General features: G+C 40.2%; 1 protein-coding gene and 1 long non-coding RNA gene across 18 annotated transcripts in view; one reads left to right on the top strand and one right to left on the bottom strand.

Annotated features, from left to right (window-relative positions):
- FHIT (fragile histidine triad diadenosine triphosphatase) overlaps nucleotides 1-5,313 on the bottom strand; it is a 1,549,085-nt gene extending 1,543,772 nt beyond the window's left edge. For all 17 annotated transcript variants that reach the window (XR_015151449.1, XR_015151451.1, XR_015151448.1 and 14 more), the window contains exon 1: nucleotides 5,173-5,313. The gene's annotated coding sequence lies outside the window, so the exon portion shown is untranslated. The remainder of the gene's footprint in view (nucleotides 1-5,172) is intronic.
- Nucleotides 5,274-16,604, top strand: LOC147348320 (uncharacterized). Its single transcript, XR_015151457.1, has 2 exons — nucleotides 5,274-5,502; nucleotides 15,967-16,604. It is a non-coding gene; the product is annotated as an uncharacterized LOC147348320 (long non-coding RNA).
- Nucleotides 16,605-18,654: the final 2,050 nt, after the last annotated feature.

Below are 18,654 nucleotides of genomic sequence, written 5' to 3'. Positions count from 1 at the left end.
ATGTATCTCACTCCCCTCATTTTTTTTACTTCCCCAATTTTTAAAATGAAAAAGTTAATTAGTTTATAAGGTCATTCTAGCCCTACCCCTTAGCTACTTTTCATCCACAAGGCCCTATATCTAAAGGGAGATGAGCATATAAAAATACTCAAAAAACACTTACTGAATTAATGAAATATTACAACCTTACCAATAATAAGGGTGGGCGCAAGGAGGGCCGAGAGGAGCTACTCCATGTTCAAGGTCAGGAGGGGAGGCTGTGAGGAGGTACCCCTCATCCAAGGTAAGGAGCAGTGGTTGTGCTTTGCTGGAGCAGCCGTGAAGAGATACTCCACGTCCAAGGTAAAAGAAACCCAAGTGAGATGGTAGGTGTTGTGAGAGGGCATCAGAAGGCAGACACACTGAAACCATAATCACAGAAAACTAGCCAATCTGATCACACGGACCACAGCCTTGTTTAACTCAATGAAACTAAGCCATGCCATATGGGGCCACATTTCATTATAGGGGATTGGAATGTTAAAGTAGGAAGTCAAGGAACATCTGGAGTAACAGGCAAATTTGGCCTTGGAATACGGAATGAAGCAGGGCAAAGGCTAATAGAGTTTTGCCAAGAGAACGCATTGGTCATAGCAAACACCCTCTTCCAACAACACAAGAGAAGACTCTACACATGGACATCACCAGATGGTCAACACTGAAATCAGATTGATTATATTCTTTGCAGCCAAAGATGGAGAAGCGCTATACGGTCAGCAAAAACAAGACCGGGAGCTGACTGTGGCTCAGATCATGAACTCCTTATTGCCAAATTCAGACTTCAACTGAAGAAAGTAGGGAAAACCACTAGACCATTCAGGTATGACCTAAATCAAATCCCTTACAATTATACAGTGGAAGTGAGAAATAGATTTAAGGGACTAGATCTGATAGACAGAGTGCCTGATGAACTATGGACAGAGGTTCATGACATTGTACAGGAGACAGGGATCAAGACCATTCCCAAGAAAAAGAAATGCAAAAAAGTAAAAAGGCTGTCTGGGAGGCCTTACAAATAGCTGTGAAAAGAAGAGACGTGAAAAGCAAAGGAGAAAAGGAAAGATACAAGCATCCGAATGCAGAGTTCCAAAGAATAGCAAGGAGACATAAGAAAGCCTTCCTCAGCGATCAATGCAAAGAAATAGAGGAAAACAAGAAAATGGGAAAGCCTAGAGAGCTCTTCAAGAAAATTAGAGATACCAAGGGAACATTTCATGCAAAGATGGGCTTGATAAAGGACAGAAATGGTATGGACCTAACAAGCAGAAGATATTAAGAAGAGGTGGCAAGAATACACAGAAGAACTGTACAAAAAAGATCTTCACAACCAAGATAATCATGATGGTGTGATCACTCACCTAGAGCCAGACATCCTGGAATGTGAAGTCAAGTGGGCCTTAGAAAGCATCACTATGAACAAAGCTAGTGGAGGTGATGGAATTCCAGTTGAGCTATTTCAAATCCTGAAAGATGATGCTGTGAAAGTGCTGCATTCAATATGCCAGCACATTTGGAAAACTCAGCAATGGCCACAGGACTGGAAAAGGTCAGTTTTCATTCCAATCCCAAAGAAAGGCAATGCCAAAGAATGCTCAAACTACCACACAATTGCACTCATCTCACACGCTGTAAAGTCATACTCAAAATTCTCCAAGCCAGGCTTCAGCAATACATGAACCGTGAACTTCCAGATGTTCAAGCTGGCTTTAGAAAAGGCAGAGGAACCAGAGATCAAATTGCCAACATCTGCTGGATCATGGAAAAAGCAAGAGGGTTCCAGAAAAACATCTCTTTCTGCTTTATTGACTATGCCAAAGCCTTTGACTGTGTGGATCACAATAAACTGTGGAAAATTCTGAAAGAGATGGGAATACCAGACCACCTGACCTGCCTCTTGAGAAACCTATATGCAGGTCAGGAAACAACAGTTACAACCGGACATAGAATAACAGACTGGTTCCAAATAGGAAAAGGAGTACGTCAAGGCTGTATACTGTCACCCTGCTTATTTAACTTATATGCAGAGTACATCATGAGAAACACGAGGCTAGAAGAAGCACAAGCTGGAATCAAGATTGCCAGGAGAAATATCAATAACCTCAGATATGCAGATGACACCACCCTTATGGCAGAAAGTGAAGAGGAACCAAAAAGCCTCTTGATGAAAGTGAAAGAGGAGAGTGAAAAAGTTGGCTTAAAGCTCAACATTCAGAAAACTAAGATCATGGCATCTGGTCCCATCACTTTATGGGAAATAGATGGGGAAACAGTGTCAGACTTAATTTTGGGGGCTCAAAATCACTACAGATGGTGACTGCAGCCATGAAATTAAAAGACGCTTACTCCTTGGAAGGAAAGTTATGACCAACCTAGATAGCATATTCAAAAGCAGAGACATTACTTTGCCAACAAAGGTCCGTCTAGTCAAGGCTATGGTTTTTCCAGTGGTCATGTATGGATGTGAGAGTTGGACTGTGAAGAAAGCTGAACGCCGAAGAATGCTGATGCTTTTGAACTGTGGTGTTGGAGAAGACTCTTGAGAGTCCCTTGGACTGCAAGGAGATCCAACCAGTCCTTTCTAAAGGACATCAGTCCTGGGTGTTCATTGGAAGGACTGGTGCTGAAAATGAAACTCCAATACCTGGCCACCTCATGCGAATAGTTGACTCATTGGAAAAGACCCTGATGCTGGGAGGGACTGGGGACAGGAGGAGAAGGGGATGACAGAGGATGAGATGGCTGGATGGCATCACCGACTCGATGGCCATGAGTAAACTCCGGGAGTTGGTGTTGGACAGGGAGGCCTAGCATGCTGTGTTTCTTGGGGTAGCAAAGAGTCGGACATGACTAAGCGACTGAACTGACCAATAATAAGAAACAAGACTTCACAACAATCGGTACTGGTCTGTGGCCTAAAAGAACAAGTTAGGAGAGAAACCATTATATAAACAGCTTCACATCTCGTGTTCCTGCTAGTTGACTGTTGGTAGAATGAAAATAACCCAGGACTTGGAAAGAAAACATTTAGATCTAGTCTCATGTCTGACATAAACCAACTGTGTGACCTCTGGCAAACTGCTTTACTACCTGGGCCAGTTACCTGTTCTCTAAAATAAGGGTATTATAAAACTATTTATAGCTAACATTTGTGAAACGTGTACTATATGACAGGACTGTTCTGATTTTTGCCTCAGATAAATGAAGCGATACCATTTAGTGTCTAACTACAAAGACAACATGGTACAATGGAAAGATTCCATACTCTCAAAGGCTGGGCTCCCTGTACGTTTTTCTAAGCAGAGACTGTCAAGAAGACAGGGTTACAATGTTGGTACTTCTATTCACTTCCATTCACTAGCAAGAGAAGGGGACGACAGAGGATAAGTTGATTGGATGGCATTACCGACTCAATGCACATGAGTTTGAGCAAGTTTGGCAAGTTGGTGATGGATTGGGAAGCCTGGCACGCTGCAGTCCGTGGGTCCCCTGGGGTGCAGAGTCGGACTCGACAGAGCGACTGAACTGAACTGATTCACTAGATGAGTTAACTTCGCCACATTGCTTAATTTTCCTAGCCTTAGATTTCTAACATGGAAAATGCACATGACAATGGCCGTTCCTCTCATATAGCTCTTGAGAAGATTAAACTACAATAACTAAAAGTAATGTCTATTTATAAGACAGATATTACATTTTATTACTAGATGTGTGACCGCAGACAATTCATCTTCGCAAGTTTTTTTACTCATCTACAGATATGAGATACAGTATTCACTATTTGCAAACATGCATATCCCTACCTAATATACTTAGAAGAGCGTATACAATAATCTCCTATACTTAATACTTGAAGAACGTAAACAATCAACAAAAACATATTTACTAAACCTATCGCAATAGACTCGGCTCAAGATTGGCAGCCAAAAACGCAGCGCCAAGTGGAAGTTGTAGTTCCGCGTCAAGGAGCTGCTCCACGCAACGGCTGAAGTGAAACTTCATCTACCAGGAGACACCTCACCACGCCAAATGGCAGGCTGGGAGGTGGAGTACCAGCCCTCCGGGAAGCAAGAAGAGAGACTGCAACTCCCAGAAGCCTCCGCGATCCGGGCCGCCGGCGAGAAGATGGAGCCAGAAAGTGGAGAGTTCAGGTACACCTTAACAGATGTGCGCTGGGGCCGCCTGCGGCAGTCCGGAACCCGGCAAGTTTCAGAGCCTTTCTAAAACAACCTCTGGCCGTACTTTGTGCTGGTTCGCAGCACGTTTTTCAGAGACCCACAGTAATAAAGCTGTAAGTTTGCAAGGGGCAAGCTTTCACAGGCAAGACTTCATTTACATTTCAACTCCTGGCAGCTCCTTAGGCCACTTGGGCAGGGAGCGTTGAGCTCTTTTTTCCTAGGTATGCACTGTGAGTGGCTGGTCATACAGCAAAGGCAGAATTTGATCCTAGAGAGGAGGCTGCAAATCCAGCTCGTTTCACTGACCGACTTTTTTTTCCCTACATGAACATACCTTTAAAATCCCCACATGTTTTCATACATTAAGCCATAAAAAGATGTAAGGAAGTCCAACAAAGTACTGATTTTTCTCCTCTTATAATGAATTATTTTTTTGTGTTTCTTAAATATTAAATGTAAAACTGTCTCCCAAAATATTGCCTGCCCTGTACCCTGCTCGGCTCTTCTGGACACGTGTTCAAACCACCCCCCTCCACCGCGGGAACCAAGAGCTGGGTGTTTTAACACTGACCGTTAGCTGTTGCAGCAGAAGGTCCTGCTACTTAACAGTGAAACTGAAAACGATCTAAAGTGACCAGTGCCAACTACACCACCAGGACCGGGAGGTGGGGCCTCCCTGGAACCGCTGGCGTGACCCCATACCTCAGTTTACCCACTTATAAAATACAGCAGAAGAGGAGCAGGTTAGGATTAGGGCCAATGCTCAGGAACAAGCCATGTAAAGGCTCGGTGACGTGGGAAGGTCCTCTGGACAGACCCCCACCACGTCCCAACTAGCTGCGAGGACCCAGTTAGACTCCGCCCCACTGGGCCGCCGGAGTAAGGACCAGACGCGTGTGGAAACCCGGGCCTGCGCCACAGAAACGCCGTTCGACTTGGGCTTGCCCACAGCCCCTACCTTCCAAGATCTTGGCAGCTGAGAAGTAAAGGCAGAGGGAGGGAGCGCGGGGCAGGAACAGCGCCTGGGCTTGTGCCCACGGGGGTGGCTGCCTGACGTTCCTGGGAGCAGAGGGCAAAAAGTCCCGCGACTGGACGGAACAGAGCAGGGACTACAACTCCCAGATGCCTGTACAGTATGGAAGGGACCCAAGATGGCTACCCGTCCGGGGATAGGGCCGCGGGCCAATAGGCGCAGAGCACGCGCCTTCACCAGGCCAATCAGAAGCTATAGTAACAAAATCCCTGTTTAGGGGTCGGGAACACTGTCCCTCTCTGAAGAGAAGCTGAGGTGAGAATCTCCTCATTAAGAGTTTCGTCATAGTTCACACAGTTTTTTTTTTAACCAAATGTAGAAAGTAACATCATTCTTTAGGCTGTGCTATATTTTTGTTTCCTTCTTTCCTCCCAAATGCGTTCAACTTACTCCCCTCACTATTCCTCACTCTGAATTTCCTCTCACTTCCTCGCCTCATTCCGGATCTTTTTGATTCCTAAAGCCTTTTCTTTTGTTTCTCTCAGAACGCGGCCCTCAGTCCTTACTTTGATCAGTTTATGAGTTTCCCTGGTATCTTAACTAAAATTGTATCACAGACCCCCTTGTCCATTCCTTTCTTCTTTTTTGTATGTTATTTTTCTCCTTAGTTCTTGCCCTTAACGAAGCACTGTATATAATTTATCTTTTTTTATCATCTTGTCCCCTAGAATGAGGGCTTAGTTTGGTAAAGAATCCGCCTGCAATGCAGGAGACTTCAGGTCTATTCCTGTGTCGGGAAGATCCGCTGGAGAAGGATAGGCTACCCACTCCAGTATTCTTGGGCTTCCCTTGTGGCTCAGTTGGTAAAGAACCCGCCTGCAGTGGGGGAGACCTGGCTTCGATCCCTGGGTTGGGAAAATCCCCTAGAGAAGGGAAAGGCTACCCACTGTAGTATTCTGGCCTAGAGAATTCCATGGACTGGATAATCCATGGGGTCGCAAAGAGTTGGACAGGACTGAATGATTTTCACTCACTCAAGCCCTTAGAATGAAAGATCTGCTTTAGATTTGGCGCTTTTTTCTGATCATGGCTGTTTCTAGCACTATTTCTACTGGAAGTATAAATACAATATCAGTAATACATATAGTGTAACGTTTTATATGTATTAAATTTATATAATTACAATATAAATTTATATATTATAATTATGTTTATATACTATAAAATTTGTATTATAATCGTTTTATATATTATATATATAAACACCCATACTATATATATTACACACAGTATATATATATATAGTCCACACTCAGTAAATGTATTTTGAGGAATTGAATTATTCTCTATTCTCACTTGCTTTACAGATAAATTAAATTTGTCTGTGACCATCGTGGGGCCCTTGTGCTTGCTCTATTTAAATTCAGAATCAATCTTTTGTGTATTCTATGTCCAGTGCCATGTAGGTACTGGAGAAAATGAATCATTCTCAGTTCCTAACCTTTAGATGCTCCCGGTCTAGTGGAGGATGAGAAACAAACTTGACTTTAAAATAAATGCAATTGAAACTTGCAGAACAGCTAAATAGTTTTCACACAGTCATTCAGCTCATAAACAGGGACTAGGATCCTGGCCTCCAGACTATACCATGCCGCTTTTTATAAAGACCTCTTCTTTAATATTGCCTCCTTCCATTTCCTCCCAGTCCTACTACCTAGGAAAAAGAGATTTTTTGCCAGTCATCTTTTACATTTAAAAGGGAGAAACAAAGAACATTTACACTTGGACAAACACTTAGATTTGTCCCTGCTTTCTCTGACACCATTTTCTTTTCTACTTTTTTTTTTCTCACTTTTTTCTGTGGCCTGCTTCATTACATGCAGGTGATTACACCAGGTCTTAGATCTCTCATCCTTTCTGATGTTTGAACCCCACAGAGAGTAGCAAGGTGTCCTACAAAATGTCCTGGTGTGAAATACTGATGTCTTAGGAAGCTTGACTCAGAGACTGTCACAGTGGATTATGGTCAGTTTACAGAGTATCACACAGACACCATGGCCACATAAAATAATAGAGAATTGTGGGAAAACTGTGTGAAATTGAAAACAATTACAGATAAACAGCAGGAATGTGATCAATATGTGTACAGACTAATTTCTTGCATAGGAATTAAAACCCCTGTTCAGGCTTCCTAACCTAATCTTATGTTAATTGGGGATTGTTTCCTATAATATGACAGTTCTTTGTAGCTTTTATGAGCACAGGCTCAGCTCAGCAGTCCCAGCTTTTCTGAGGCTGATTGGCATGAGACATTTCAACACAAATGTCAGCAGCCAGACTAAACCTGGAAGAAATTACTGAACCATATGAAACTGGAAAGCTCAACAGCTAGACTTTTCTCCTGAGGAAGTATCAGCCTTTAATCATTGCATCTTCTACTTAACAATCAAATGCAAATATCATGAACAGACTTTGGATCTAAACAGTGATATCTAATAATTATTAAAGCATTGTCAAGCAACCTAGTATGAACATATACATGTTCAATTGTGGATCATGACCTTCAGCAATACATTTACAAAAAGCTTTAGGTATGGCACTTGCCTTGGAACCAGGACATCCAAGTGTCAAGACCATCAGTGAGGCAATGACAATTTGATCTGTAGCTTCATTAATAATCACCTAGAGGTGGCATCTTACTTTGTGTTCTCCAACAAATATATCCTGAGAGAGGTATTCAAGTGCAAGTAGTTTATTTAGGAAGTAATTGTAGGAAACACCAGTGAGAGAATAGAAAAGTGAAATGGGGAAGGGAAGACAGACATTAAGGTGCGCCATCAAGCATGCTACTGCTCAAGTGATCAGAGCTTAATCTTCCAGGAGAACTCTGCGAAATAATGTAGAACCCAGGCCTTAGACTGAGCTGTCCCACCAAAGGGACAAAGAACTGAGTTACTGGGTTGTTTAAATGCCATCTCCCACCAGTCAATAATTAGGAGTTGTTTTCAGGGGCTGTGAAGTCCGTGGTTCCTTAGTCATACTGTACAAAAAGGACAAATTTGCTCAGTGGCCTGAGGAAGCCAGAGATGCAGGTGCTGCCACAGACTGATGGGGCACCAGTAGTTTCTGCTACAGGTGGCTTTGGTTCACCACAAGCTTTTGTCACTGAGACTAGCAGAATAAGAGTAATTCAAAATTAAATAAATACATATAAAAAGAACCAAACAAATGGACCAAAAAAAAAAAAAAACCCAAGCAGCCTGTCACCTTGTATACCTCATCATGTGAGCATTTAAAATAGACAGTACTTTCTAAACCTCACTAAGAAATAGACAAAAACTACAGCAAAAAACACTTTTACACTGGGAAAACTGCAGACTTAAGAGGCTTTAGAGGGACTAGGGTTTAGTAGAGAGGGGAGGAAGGAGATCAAGAAAAGGGAAAAAGAAATATTGCTGGAGACAATGCATCGTTTTCTTCATTATATTGAAAAAGACACAAGGTTTTTGAGAAGTTAGCTTTAAGTGCATAGGCTGTGTCGTTAGACCTAAAAGACAGTTTTTTCCTCACTTTTATTGAAATATCATTGACAGACATCACCATATAAATTTAAGGTTTATAGGATAATGGTTTGACTTACGTTTATTGTGAAATGATCACTACCATATGTTCAGCGAACATTCATCTTCTCACATAGATATAATAAAAATAAAAGAAAGAAAAGAGGGCAAAAATTATCCTTGTGATGAGAACTCTTTGTTTTACTTTCTTAACAACTTTGCTATATATCATACAATAGCATTAGCAGTAGTCATGTTCTACATTACAGCTCTAGTACTAATTTATCTTGTGACTGAAAGTTTGTACGTTTTGAACATCTTTCTCCAGTTCCCCCTCTCCCAAACCCCTACCTGTAGTAGCTATAAATTTTATCTTTAAAATTTTTTAGATTTTAGGTTTTTTTTTTAGATTCCACATATAACTGAGATAATAGAATTTTGCCTCTGTCTGACTTATTTCACTTAGCATACTGCCCTCAAGGTCCATCCATGTTATCACAAATAGTGTTTTCTTGTGTTTTTTAATGGCTGAATAATATTCCATTGTATGTGTATCCATATATACATATGGATATGTATGTATATAAAAACTTCTTTATCCGTTTCTCCATTGATGAACACAGATTGTTTCCATGTCTTGCCTATTGTAAATAATGCTGCTATGAACATGGGAATGCATATATCTTTTTGAGTTAGTGTTTTCATTTCCTTTGGATACGTTCCCAGAAGTAGAATTGCTGGATCATATGGTAGTTCAATTTTTAATTTTTTGAGGATCCTCCATACTGTTTTCCATATGGCTGTACCAGTTTACAGTCCCACCAGCAGTGCACAGGGTTCTCTCATCACATCCTCACCAGCATTTTTTACCTGTTGTCTTTTCGTTGATGGCCATTCTGAAAGGTATGAGGTGATACCTCATTGCGGTTGTGATTTGCATTTCCCTAATGACTAATGATGTTGAGCACCTATTCATGTATCTGTTAGCCTTTTGTATGTGTGCTTTGGAGAAATGTAGAGGACAATTTTATGAAAACTTTCTGTGGGTTGTGCCATAATAGCACTTCTTCATAGCAAGTATCTTTACTTGAAATTACCATCCCTATTTACTTGGCTTTCTGTTTATCATCTGTCACCTCCAAATAGAATGTGAGCCTCTGAAGGCAAGAACTTTGTTTTTGTCTTATTCGATGGTAAGCAATCAATCAGATGAGATTAGTCACTCAGTCATGTCCGACTCTTTGCGACCCCATGAATCACAGCACACCAGGCCTCCCTGTCCATCTGTCGTCCCCTTCTCCTCCTGCCCTCAATCCCTCCCAGCATCACAGTCTTTTCCAATGAGTCAACTCTTCACATGAGGTGGCCAAAGTACTGGAGTTTCAGCTTTAGCATCATTCCTTCCAAAGAAATCCCAGGGCTGATCTCCTTCAGAATGGACTAGTTGGATCTCCTTGCAGTCTAAGGGACTCTCAAGAGTCTTCTCCAACACCACAGTTCAAAAGCATCAATTCTTTGGCGCTCAGCCTTCTTCACAGTCCAACTCTCACATCCATACATGACCACAGGAAAAACCATAGCCTTGACTAGATGAACCTTTGTTGGCAAAGTAATGTCTCTGCTTTTGAATATGCTATCTAGGTTGGTCATAACTTTCCTTCAATCAATAAATATGTATAAAAGAATGACTATATTATTGCTACCAAAGCAAACAGGGTAAGTACTAGAAGGGCCCAACATTTGTACTGGGATGGCCAAAAAGTTATTTTCGCCAGCAAACTTTTTGGCCAACTCAAAACCACTCATTGCATTCAGCTAAGCCATAAAGTGAAGCAGCAAACATAACCCAGCAATAACCTCTCATTATCACAAACCTTAGGACCATCCTGATGTGTATAAACCCTGGTCGTCACACACACTTCTGCTTTAGTCAAACACTCCGACAGCTCACAGGACCTACAAAGAAATCTTTACCATGAAAACAGAATTTCAGAACTGGAAAGGCCTACAGGTCAAAGTGTTGAACCCCCTACATAATTCATCTCAGCCATATATTGCAGTTTTAATGCAGACTTTTGGACAAGAATCTTAAGGGTATTTTTTTAACTGGAAAAAAATCACACCTAATAGAAAAATATAGTATTTGAATAAAGAAAAATGATACATTGTTTTTGTAATAAGAGTATAAAAAGGTTGGGAAACTCAGCTGTACTCAGATGTTCCTGCCTCCTTCACAAATATCTCACCTCATAATCTCAGCTTTTTGACTGCTATTGGAGAATTCTGATTGTTAATAAGAGCCACCTGAAAATTCTGAAATTTTCCCTTATCTTTTTTTTTAATTCTCTCATTGTATTTATCCATTTGTTGTTCTGTATTATATATATTCCTTGTTCATCAGATTTGTTCATCAGATATTTGGAAGAGTAGTCCATTCCCTATAGTTAGTGAACATATGCATGTTGTCTCCTTTTAACTATACCTCATAAATAATCACATTTAATCCTTCTTACTGCCATCCTTTGCAATCATCTTCCAGTTACCTAGAACATAAGGTGCATAAAACTAAGCTCAGTGTCCAAGCTGTGATCTCACTAGGGTGGCTCAGAGATAAGCTATGATTTTTCATCACTCTCCTTCGAGAAATAATGCCTCTAAACATATTCCCCTGGTTTCACTGCAGCTTTAAAGGCATTTCTTCATTCTGGAGGATAAAATCCACTGCAAGCATTTCTGAAAAATTAAAAAGCATATTTCCTTAGTAGAGAATTTACTTCAGGATGAGATACAACTTCAATTCAGCTTACTTTTTCATGGATTGAGGGTTCCTCTGGGCCAGTCACTGTGCAAGGGGACAGGAATCACCAGATAATCAGACGCAGTCCCTGGCGTTATACTTCATTGGAGGCCATAAACACGTAAATACGTGAGCATAGCAATGTGATACAATAGAAGTCAATGCCAGAATGAATCAATCCTGCTACATACAGTGGAGGAGAAAGGGGGTTCTAGGCAGAAGCAAAGGTAGCATATGGCAAGTGCCAGAGCTCAGACAGTAGATTCACCAGGCCCAAATCTAGAATGGAGTTAGGGCAATGGGGAAAGAGGCTGGAAGTATCCCAAGGGTCAGCTTATGGGAGTTAGATAGGCATCCTTTTTAATTTGCCATAAGAGCAACTGAGAGCCTTGTAACTATTAAATAAATTGCTAGACTCGGAGGCAGAAGAAAAATTGAATTTGATACTTATTGAGCACCTGCTGTATATCAGGCATTGTTCTAAGTGCTAGGGATGCAGTGGTAAATAAGTAATAAAAAACATTTCCTAGTCATATGGAACTTCTAGTGGAAAAGATAGACTATACACTAGTAAAAACAATTCATGATAGGTCATAAATTTTGATTTTTTTAAATGCTATGAAAAGCAGTGTAAGGGACTAAATGATGGATGGCCTTCTCTTGGATAGGGTGGTCAGAAAGGCCCCTTTGAAGAGGAGTCACTTGAACAAACATCTCAGTAAAGTGAGGAAGCCAACCAGAAGGGAATCTGTGGAAGAATTCCAGGCAGAGGAATCAGTGTAAAGGCCTTAAATGGGAACAAGCTTGACAGGGTGGAAGAAGAGCAGGGAGGCCCATGTGGCTGGAGGAAAATAAATGAGAGGAGAAGTCACAAGAAGCCAGCTGTGTAGACCATGGTAAGGTCTTCAGGGAAAATGTTGAACTGTTTCATAAATATATTTGCCAAATGGTATATATGGAATGATCTATTAATATAATGAAAGTGAGAGTGAAAAAGTTGGCTTAAAGCTCAACATTCAGAAAACGAAGATCATGGCATCTGGTCCCATCACTTCATGGGAAATAGATGGGGAAACAGTGGAAACAGTGTCAGACTATTTTGGGGGGCTCCAAAATCACTGCAGATGATGACTGCAGCCATGAAATTAAAAGACGCTTACTCCTTGGAAGGAAAGTTATGACCAACCTAGATAGCATATTCAAAAGCAGAGACATTACTTTGCCAACAAAGGTCCGTCTAGTCAAGGCTATGGTTTTTCCAGTGGTCATGTATGGATGTGAGAGTTGGACTGTGAAGAAGGCTGAGCACCGAAGAATTGATGCTTTTGAACTGTGGTGTTGGAGAAGACTCTTGAGAGTCCCTTGGACTGCAAGGCGATCCAACCAGTCCATTCTGAAGGTGATCAGCCCTGGGATTTCTTTGGAGAGAATGATGCTAAAGCTGAAACTCCAGTACTATGGCCACCTCATGCGAAGAGTTGACTCATTGGAAAAGACTCTGATGCCGGGAGGGATTGGGGGCAGGAGAAGAAGGGGACGACAGAGGATGAGATGGCTGGATGGCATCACTGACTCGATGGACGTGAGTCTGAGTGAACTCCGGGAGTTGGTGATGGACAGGGAGGCCTGGCGTGCTGCAATTCATGGTGTCGCAAAGAGTCAGACACGACTGAGCAACTGAACTGATTAATATAAACAAAAGGACTATGTGTTACAAAATTATCAATATCCATAATCACTCATCCAAAATTCTGTGGACAGGTCAGTTTTGAAAATGATTTTTTTTTCGGGGGGAGGTTATTTGAAAGGTAATATATGCTCATAGTACCTAGTGTTTAACACTCCTGAAACAGTCTTGGGATAGCGCCCTGTCATCAAACATTAATACTTCTGCAATGAAACACATACAGGATAAACAAACACTATAAGTACCCCCATTGGTTTTCAGCCCTTTTTGGAATTCAGAATTACAGATACATTAGATTGTGGATTTGTGCTTGCACGTGTATGGAAAACTGCTGCTGCTGCTAAGTCGCTTCAGTTGTGTCCAACTCTTTATGACCCCATAGATGGCAGCCCACCAGGCTCCGCCGTCCCTGGGATTCTCCAGGCAAGAATACTGGGTGTGGGTTGCCATCTCCATCTCCAGTGCATGCGTGCTAAGTCGCTTCAGTCGTGTCCAACTCTGTGTGATGCTATAGACAGCAGCCAACCAGACTCCTCTGTCCACGGGATTCTCTAGGCAAGAATACTGGAGTGGGTTGCCATCCTGCTCCGGAAAACTTCTGAGAGCATCCCAAATGTCTTTGAATAATGATTGGAGCAATAAGATGGGATTGGTGGCATAAGTACCTTTTATTTACTTTATAATGTTTGTTTTGTGATTTCTGAACTTTCTTTTTTAACTATACATTAGTTATGTCATTGAAGTAATACTTGTTTAAATTAAAAATAAAATGTGGATGTTAATGTTTTTATTCATGTAGTTTTTGGGTAGTCAACAATATGGATGGCATGAAGGGAAAATATTTTAAACAAAAATGTAATAGAAAAGATTTCAAATATACATTACAAAATTGCTTTTAAATTTGAGTATTTTAGTCATGACATTCAGCTTTTACTGTGTCCTCTGTATGCTTTTCATATTTTCATCTTTTAAATATATTTATGGAGAGAGTCATAGTATCAGGATGATTTTGTAAGGGATAGGAAAAATCTGTATTAAACATATTTTTTAAATTTATGGTAAATCATATTTCCTCATGTTTCAAGAAGTTTCTTCTGTTTCCATATAGAACATGGTCCATTCTCGGGACTTGTGGTTGTTTCTGTTTTGTTTTTAAAGCAAATCTGTGGGGGTTTTGTCTGTTTTGATAACAGGATGTCATGCTTGTGATAAATACTTGCCTGAAAGACATTTATAATGTACAAGCCCCTAAAATATTTAGACATTTTAAAATTGCAATTTGCAACCTCCCTATTTCCTACCACTCTCCCCAAACAAAAATTCAGAGAGATGTATTTAACAGAAGCCATGTTTCATGGTGAATGTTATTGGCTGTGTGGCTGAAAACTGTAATTAGCCATGCCTCACTGATTCATACATGAATCGTTTTGAGGTTTATTATTCCACCGGAATGTTAATGAACATGAATACAAAATAGTCTGAGAGATTTTCTTTTTATCTTTGTAAAGTACATATGGTAAGGGGGGAAAATTATTTAAAATAATTAGTGAAAAAATATTTGATGTATATAACTAGATCCTTTATTTTTTTGAATAGTAAATAAGACTGCATAATTTATTTAAGCCTCTTCTCTATGTACAATGACTTTACATACATTAATTAAAAAAACTTCAGGACCCCTACCATGTAAACGTTAATAAAACCCAGGAGTCCTAACTTTTCTGACCTTCACTTTAGTTTCCAGATGAGACTCTAGCCAACTAAGATGCCTCTACATCTTTGTCAACAAAATGTCCATGAAACCAACATTCAGAGTTCAGATGTCATTTATGAGTAGCATTCTCTCATGAACCTAGTTGAAAATAAAAGTAATTTAGGGAAAATGATATTTCAGCACTGCCTTAATCTAGGAGGGATTTTCTTATTGAGAAAATTAAACCAAACACAAACTGGAAGTATGTCTTAACTGGGCCTGCTTCTGCATTTAGGGTCACCAAAGCATACTGTAAATGGAAATCAGATTGCTTTAGAATCCAAGAACAAACTCTACTTTTGACCTTTAGAAAGCTCATGATGTATATGCCCACAAAATAAACAAAATAATTTCAAAGTAAATTCGTTGAGTGCACCTGACCTTTGAAACAGAGCAGATGATGTTAATCAGATTTGTACAACTTTAATCTAGCTCAGCCTCCATCTCTCCATGTAGTTTTTAAAATATCATAAAGAAGAGTCTCACAAAAGGGAATCTTTCAAATCAGAATAGATTAAAAAATGGAATAGGATGTATGAACTTGCTTCAAACAATGAAGTACAATTCAGACATGTAAGCAAGTAAGCATTATGACTGTAAACCAATATACTATGCTCTTGAGGAAAAGTGACTTTTAAAAAATATTAACCTAAGAACACTGTAGGCAGTTCTCCATATTATGATAAAATGTGGTTTGAGTCCTGATGATGTGTAAAGTACCTTTGGGGAATTTTGAGTTGAAAATGCATATTTTAAAAAGGCGTTCCATCTGATCACTGCATCTGTTTTTCCCCAGCCATATCATTTCTGGACCTCAAATGTTTGAGCAATGGCCTTTCTACATGTTAAGTAACTTGGTAGATGCATGCTTATCTTCCCAAGATTACCTCCTTTGAGTAATCAACCCTGGCCTGTAACACAGTAATCCTTCTCAATCCAAAGTGTCTTTGATGGGACTAACCACATGTGTTCTTTCCCAAAGGAGCAGGTGAAGCGGGTGTTCAGAGGAAACAAGCCTGGCCAAACAAGCTACTTGGCCGCATGATTGGTTCAGAGATCTGCTTATGGCCCAAGCGGAGCCAATTCCTTCAGACATTTCATCAGAGACCATGAAAGATGGTCCCTCCTTTTCTTTGCTCACAAGTTATACCATATTTACTATGTGGGGCTGCTGGCTATCTTGCCCACCTAGGAATTAAGTCAAATGGGAACACACAGAGACGAAGAGAGATGAAAAGAGCCCAGGTGGTATTGCATCCCAGACTCCATCTTTACCTGAAGCTACCCCTTTGATTTGCCAGTTAAATGAGACTTGTCTTACTTAAGTTGGCTTGCGTTAGGTTTTTGTTGCTTGCAGCCATAACTAATTCATAAAGTTCATCTTATAAATAAACTCTTAAACTAACCAGAAAAGGAAAGTAAAATGAAAAATAAGCAGGTTGCTTTAGAAAGTCAAGAAATCCAAACACTTCAACCTCTGCTCTACCCGCACCAAAACTGTGCAAGAAACACAATGTAGTCATTTGAAGAACTGGAGATATTTAGCCTAAAAAAAGAGAAGATTCAAAAATAAATGTAAAAAATAAAAATTTTTTAAATAAATAAAAATTAAAAAGAGAAGACTCAAGATGTTCTTGCTGGGCTCAACCATGGGAAGATCTATTTTGTGAAAAGGGAGTTGAATTCATTCAGTAGAATTAAAACTCAGACCCACAAGTGCTTGTCACTGAGAGAAATTTTCTATTCAACATGAGGGATAAATTTCTAACAATGAAAGTTATCATAGAAAACATAATGTGACCCTCTACCAGCAACACCACTTCTTTTGCAAAATGAGTGGTCAGACAAAGGGACATCTAAAATCTCGTCTAACTTTGACTCCCTGATTCAGTCAAAGTTTGGTCATGATGATTATATTCGTAATTGGTCATAAATCACCTCAACCTTTCAGCAAATCAAAAATCAATATGAGTCAGTTGTACAAAAGGAGGCATAGAGAAGGAAAGTGTCAGAGAAGATTTCCTTGAGGGGATGATACTTGCAGTTTTAAATACAAATGGTACTTGGTTTATGTCGCACAAACCATGAAACCATTTGCCCCTGTAATAGGTTACTTTAAAATAGTAAATATATATATATATAAATATAAATATAATGACAATATATGAACGAGTACTATTGTAAATAAATAATTTTCCATATCTTTTTCTTAAATGTTACTTGCTTATTTTTATTTTTGTCTGTGCTAGGTATTCGTTGCTGCCTGGGCTTTTTTCTCTAGTTGTGGCTAGTGGGGCTATTCTCCAGTTGTGGTGCTCAGGCTTCTCAACAGTTGTGACTCCCAGGGTCTAGAGCACAGACTCAGTAGTTGTGGTGCGTGGGCTTAGTTTCTACGCAGCATGTGAGGATCTTCCCAAACCAGCAATCGAAACCATGTTTCACGCATTGGCAGGTGGATTGGCAGAATCCACCACTGAGCCACCAAGGAAACCCTCCTGTGTCTTGAGTATGTTTTGAGGCATATAGCTGCCTATAAATAAGCATTAACAAAGCATTATTTCTAGACCCTCTCAGCTGATGAATGTGAGCCCCACCCCCCACTATTGCACTTTACCATGCAACTTTGAGTACAGTACCAGTGTTTTGAGTACTAGAAATTTATTTTGTATCCTCAAAAGCATCTTTGACATGCAGTGCTTAACCACATAACTAGGTGACAGCACCATACTAAAACGCAAGTACTGAAGTTCAGGGTGCCTTCAAGAAGTGTTTGAGACGACAGAATCGGGCAAATTGGGACTTACAGATATCTTTTTGGCATTATGAAGGGAAGTGTAAACACAGCTGTAGCCAAGGAGTTTCAACAAAAATTTTATGAAAGTTATTTAGAAGAAATTGTTATCTGAAGGCATATTGAGATTGAGGGGTTTTACAGAGAGCAGAAGTGTAGCTGCCATGTGAGGGGCTGGAACAGGTCTCCATGGGGACAATGATAAGGTCTAGTACAGTGCTGATCACAGTAGCACACTTCCATTTTCAGAAATGGAACACTCCTTCCATCTCCTGCCTTCTCTTTAAACAGGCTTAGTGAGTGCTATAAACCAAGAGGGGAAAGGCACTCAAGAAAGAATAGCGTGTGGAAAAGAAAAGAAATGTGAAGCAGGCATTTTAGAGAACTGTAAATGACTTAATTTTACTCAAGAGGAGGATATGGGAAAGAGGGTGAAAATGAAACTGGAAATGTAAGCAAAAGATTATTATGGAAGGGCTGATAAAATTCCCTAGACCAAGGACTTGACCTGCTAAAGGATGGGGGACCAGTGATTGGCCTTAGTATGCAAGTGATTCGATGAAGTTTGAATTTTAGAGATAAATCTTTCTAGCGGCACTGTGGGGTCTTAATTGGAATTGGGATATGGCTCCAGGAAGATCAGTGAAGAAGTCATTGTTAACAGTTAGACAATTTTTTGACCTGACAAATGACTAAATAATGATAATAATAATACTCACCCCAGTAGCATAATAAATGGGTAAACTTCCCAAAAGCTATTTGAAATATGCAAGTCAACTAAAAACATTTTTCTTTGGATTAACCAAAAGATCATACCTTCTGACCCAATCATGCTATTTCCAGGAATTGACAGTTAAGAGAATAGAGGTACAGACAAAA

Source organism: Bos grunniens, chromosome 22 (genome assembly GCF_055505025.1).
Source record: "Bos grunniens cultivar Pamir isolate PY7600 chromosome 22, Bosgru_T2T1.0, whole genome shotgun sequence".
NCBI classification, from domain to species: domain Eukaryota; kingdom Metazoa; phylum Chordata; class Mammalia; order Artiodactyla; family Bovidae; genus Bos; species Bos grunniens.
This window is presented reverse-complemented; position numbering and strand designations above follow the sequence as displayed.